Raw genomic sequence first — 5,863 nt, forward strand, 5'->3', positions numbered from 1 at the left:
ACATCATAAGACCAGCACAAACTTTCTGCCCTAAAATGTACACTAAGTGGAGAATTTCTCTGCTGTCATTTAAGGAATAATAGGGAAGTGGATGTTATTAGGCAGCATAGAATTTGGACTAGAGATACTGCTGTTTCAGGTCATTATTAGTATTCTCTAAGTAAACATATGAGTGTACATGTATATGTACAGATACATTTTCTGTGTGTGTTTACATGTTCCAGTTAAAAATTGTATGAAAGCTATACAGGATTAGAGACATCTGTAGAGTAACACTTTCACTCTTTATTCTTGCACTATTTTGGTTATTGGGGAAGAAAAGGCCTGGGTAAACTTATCTGTAAAAAGTAAAAGGACCAATGCTCCACAATCTGATTATGACTTACCCTTAGGGGTAACTTTAAATCTTTTCCTTCTGGAAGAAAAACAAATACTTCTGATAGAAAACTCCTTAAACCAAATCTGATCACATTTACAAATACTCCCCTCCCTGCCACAAGATTCTTACTCTTGATGTTAAATGGAATAATTAGGAGCACCATTCAAAGATGGAAAATAGGATTTGTCATTATGAGCTTGTCAAGGTAACAGATTGTACAACTTGAGATGAATTTGTGTTGTGTGAAAAAGATCAAAAAGGCTGAAAGATGAGTTTATAAATAAAGAAATGAAGTCCACTTTAAAAATATTAACTATGCACAAAATCCAGCTTTTGACTGTGGCACTTGGGACTTCAATCAAAGCAGGAGCTAAACAAGATAATACTAAGCTTAAATAAGATGGTGCCAACCAAGTTCCTCCTGGACCATGCATCGAGTGCAGCAAAGAAGGACTCTAGGCACAAGCCTTCCCCAAACTACAATCACCACTCGGGCATGGTCCCTTCTACAAGCTTGAGAATCTATGGAAATGTGATTGTTCTGTCCACCAGAGAGCGGGTTAGTCATCCAGTTCTCTACACTCACAGAACTCACTGCATCCAGATCCATCAACAGTTGACATGTTTGGTGTTGCCATTGAAGAGGAGCAATGCAGTTCAAGGTCCACAACCCCCATCAGGATATATTTGTCAGAGCCCTGAGTCTCACTGGACATCTCAGGTGGGACATTCTTTTCTTGTTGACACAGGGGCCACATATTGTGTTTTTCCTGAGTTTTCAGGTCACTGTATTAGATCTCCAGTCTCCATTGTGGTTGTTGATGGCCAATTACACAAGCTCTTCAGACAGGGGCCATTATCTGCTGACTTCAGAAACTGTTTTTCATTCATAATTTCCTTGTGATGCCAACACAGAACCTAAGAAGCTCTACGTTTCTCCCTTCCTGTGGTCTTCTCCATGCCTGCAATAAAGGCCTCTTATCTTTCCTGTCTCTTTCCTGCACCAAAAAAACTAACAATTTTGATGAAGTATCACTACACCAAATTGTTGTGACTAAAACAGAGAACAAGACTAATGACAGATTTAATATGCACTCTGTTGTCAAGATTTGCAAGGGAATCAGAGTCAATGAGCTAAAGTATTTCCTGTGCACTTTGGTTTCTGTTCATGAGCTCTCTACCTACTCCCATGTCTTTAAGATTTCTACTTACATTTTCCTCCAGAAGATTTAGTGTTTATGTTTTAATATTTAAACTTTTGATCCAATTTGACTGCAGTTTTGTGCATGGTGATAGGCCTACTCAAGTTGATAAATAAAATTAACTATCACATATATTTTTAAAAAGAAATTTTTTTCTTGCAGTCATATGATGGTCTTGAGAGAAGTTTTACATTTTGTATGGAGAGTAGAAGGGAAAAAAAGATGGCAGATGCAATTTCATGAAAAGGAAATACTGAGAACAAGAAAGCATAGCCTAAAGTTTGTACATAAACATTCTAGCATGGCTTGTGTCAGTCCTGTCAAAGGAATACCCAGAAACATGTGCCAACAATTTTAGAATAGGTCTCTGGAACACCAGTACATGCTAAATACGACTGAGAAGAATTATTCAAATAGTTATTTAATAATCAAAGTCATTCAATCCTATTAAAAGGACATAAGTAATATATTTTTGAAATGCATCAGAAAATTTGAACAGTAAAATAATTAATGAATTTAATGTTAACAAAGTGAGTGCAATTGTATCTTATGAAGGACATAACACAGTACAAACTTAAAATTATAAGAACCAAACATAATTTTTATTTAATATGTTTTATTAGTGCATATTAACTTTATTAAATATTAGGTTTCAGTGGAGAATTTTTATATATTTTTATCATGTCCATATCCTCACTGCCCTCCTTTACATTTCTTGCACCATCTCCCTTATTCTCTTTCTAACAAAAGTCTTCCTTCTCTCAGTGATAAAATTGAACAAAATCATCTAGAAAAGTTTTTAATCATTTTACACCTGAAATATCATATCTCCAAATAAAAGTGAAGAACAATCATGTTAAAATAAAGCTTACTTAATAATGTAAATATGAAGAATTTTCTCCAAGTTTCAGAAAGATTTTCCAGAAGAAAAACTACTTTTGACTGAGTCAAATTTGGAATGCTGATGTATTTCCTACTTTTAACAAAGCAAATTAAATATATGCATTTGTATTTCTAGAGTTCTTAAACCAACATTCTTATTCTGACCATGTGTTAAGTGCCCTTGTTCTGTATGGAAATGTATCATACAGTAACTTATGACTTTTTTGGTGAAAAAGTCCATAGTTTCCATCAGATAACGTTAACAACTATCATCATTTTGTAAGGGTTTTTTGATGAATATTTATATACAGTTTTGATGAAAATATCAAAGTACTGTGTCTTTCATCTCTCCCTTCCCTTCTGTCCCTTTCACCCTCCTCTTAATTTTGACTACAGTTATGCAAAGGCAGCAAATATTAGTATAACAACTTTACAAAAGAAATTAAGAGAATAGAAATTAAAGCTACAAAATGGGAAAATATTTTCAAATCATATGTATAATAAAAGACTTGTATTTAAAACATATAAAAACATCAAAGTTTAGTAATACAGTTTAATTTTAATGAGAAAAATACATAAAACTGTAACCAAAAAGGTACATGTACAATTGTTGCAAAAATATTTTCATTCATTAAAATGGCAACTCAGTACAGTGGTCCATGCCTATAAAGATAGCATGCAAGAGGCTGAGGCAGGAAATAAAGTTTGAAGTCAGCCTGGGCTACAGAGTAAGACCTTGTCTCACAAAATAAAAAATAAATAAATGAAAATAAATTACTTCTTCCACACTTTCATGAAAACATATTAACAAACATTCACACTTTTGTACTGATATGAATTGGCAAAACTTTTCTGGAGAAAATTTTGACATTATTCCTTCTAGGAATATTTATGCTCATACTTTTGGCCAATTATTTTTCTTATGTGTACCAAAAATAAGAAAACAATTACAAATGAAAGCAAAAGATATATTCTGAAAATATTCTTTTTAGAATTGTACAATAGCAAATAATGAAAATGAGACAATTTTGTAATAAAAAGAAACTGATTGTGTAAAATATGGTACAGAAATACAATACAGAGAAACCACCAAGAATATTGTCTAAGGTGAGAAAATGTTAAAGTTTTTATCTTATATAAAATGTACATAGTTTCTTAAGAGTGATAGTACAGTCTACCTGCCTTAGTACTAAAAGCATAAAGTCTGAAATGTCAAAAATATTACCCACTGTGATTTATAAAACATAGGACATAGGACAATTTTTTAAGGCTGTGAATCATTTTTGCCCTCTATAGTCTCTATTTTGCAATGTTATATATAACAATCATATAATTCTTTTAAATTTTTTTAATATTTATTTATTTATTTGTTTGTTTATTTTGTGTCTTGGGGAGGGCTCTACAGGGTGTTCAGGGTCTCACTACTAGATCGGACTCATAGTGATCCGCCTGTTTACAGCCTCCCAAGAGCTGGAATTACAGGTGTGTGCCACCATGCCCAGTCTCAATTGCCCTCTCAGTGCACTTCGGAGGCGGGGCCGGCACAGCACGCCAGGGTATCATACTCCCAGCCCCTGGGCCTGCTTGCAGGCACTTTAATCTGCCAAGCTATTTGGAATCCCTCTTTTGAAAATTTAAGGGATTACATTTTTTAAATTTTATGTACACACGTTATTAAAGGTGAGTTTGGGAGCAGAGGTCCAGAAAGCAGACATAATTAAACATTTTAGACACTGGAGGGTAGACGGAAAATGTGGAGGATAAATGGATATATTTGTAGATTTTTGTAAGAAGAAAAATTAAAGGTCATTTTTTCCAGTCTTCCCATGGCATAGATAGAGTATTTGAGACTGCTACTATCCCCACCTATGAAAACTCTATTATTTCCAGCTAGTAAGTACTTCCTATCCCCACATTCAAAATACTAATTTCTCAGAATTTCACTAGTATTTGGGATACTTAGTGGCCCATTTTTTGTTGTGGTGAGAAGGTGCATAGGGTTGCAAAGACAACCTGTAGGATAATAAATGATGGTCACAAAAGTGGCCTGAAATACGTTGGAATGAATATCTTTTTTTTTATTGCCAGCTCCCTTTCCAGTTCTATTTAGGTGACCTGATGGTCCCCACAGTGTGCTTCTCAGGCATTCTGTCCTGTCATCAGCCTCCCCAGACCACGCTGCTGCTCTGGGTGCCCATGGCCCTATGAGGTATGCATCGCTACTGATCACAGCTGTCACATTCAGGCCTCATTCAGTGATAAATCACACTCCCACCAGCAAGTCATGGAAGGCCTAGAAATGGAAAGAGAACCTTACCAATTTATTGTCCAGTTCATAAAAGTTCTACCAATGCTTCTCTTCAGTTCATCACAGCAAACCATCAGCCCTAAGATTAAACAGGAAATTGGAAGGTGTGACATACGTAGGAAAGATCGTGTGAAAGATCAGGGAAAATAGAAAGAAAACATAAAGGAACCTACATTTGTCCTTTATTTAAGCAGAAAGCACAAAGGTAACATCTATAAAATTTCACCACCCATACACATACACATAGGCACACACAATTTGTGAGCCATATAATTCTTTCTCCTATACACCACATACTCTGATCAGCAAATGAGGAGCTACACTCTTGTCCAAAATCTAGAGTCTTGCTTTTCGCTTTACATGTTTTCTGCTCAGTTGGATTTCCTTACAAGATTTTAAACCAAAAATAAAAGTGTTTTTCAGATAATTAAAATTTACTTTCTTTTTTGACATAATTTTATTGATAAACAAATAACAATGAGACAGTTTCAAATCAAATCGGTAGAACAGTTTCAATAATTAACACACTGCATACATTCTTCTTAGTGCTTAATTGCTGAATAAGATGCAGACTTGATATCCTATTTAAAAACACCATTAGAACAAATCATTCTATTCATTAAGAGAATGTAACTGTATATCTACTCTAACCACTTTGAATAAACAGATACAAAATGGACATTCATTTCTATACCATTATTTTGTTAAGTTCTGTTATTTGAATATTATAGGTGTGTAAACTCAACAAAATATTCTAAAGGAATCCAGTAGGCCATAATAGCATTGGGTCTTCCGCTTAACTAGCAATATCATAAACTGATGACCCAAGGCCCAACAGCTCAACATAACAGCATGGCTTGAATTCTTATATTTCATTTTTATAATTTTCTACTGGATGGTTAAGACCAAGGTAAAGCAGGACCTATGCAACAAGAGTTGTAGCTTTTGGGTCTGATAAGGTCAGTGAAATCCCTTCAGTATTTATCCTGAGATACTCTACCTCAGATTGTAGATCATTTGTCAGTGTCAGCCATATGGATGACTCACGGCCATTGCTTGGCCAATGTGCTCACCGTGAAAGCTTGAGAGAAT

This window comes from Octodon degus, unplaced genomic scaffold (assembly GCF_000260255.1).
Source record: "Octodon degus isolate 3935 unplaced genomic scaffold, OctDeg1.0 scaffold00362, whole genome shotgun sequence".
Classification (NCBI taxonomy): Eukaryota; Metazoa; Chordata; class Mammalia; order Rodentia; family Octodontidae; genus Octodon; species Octodon degus.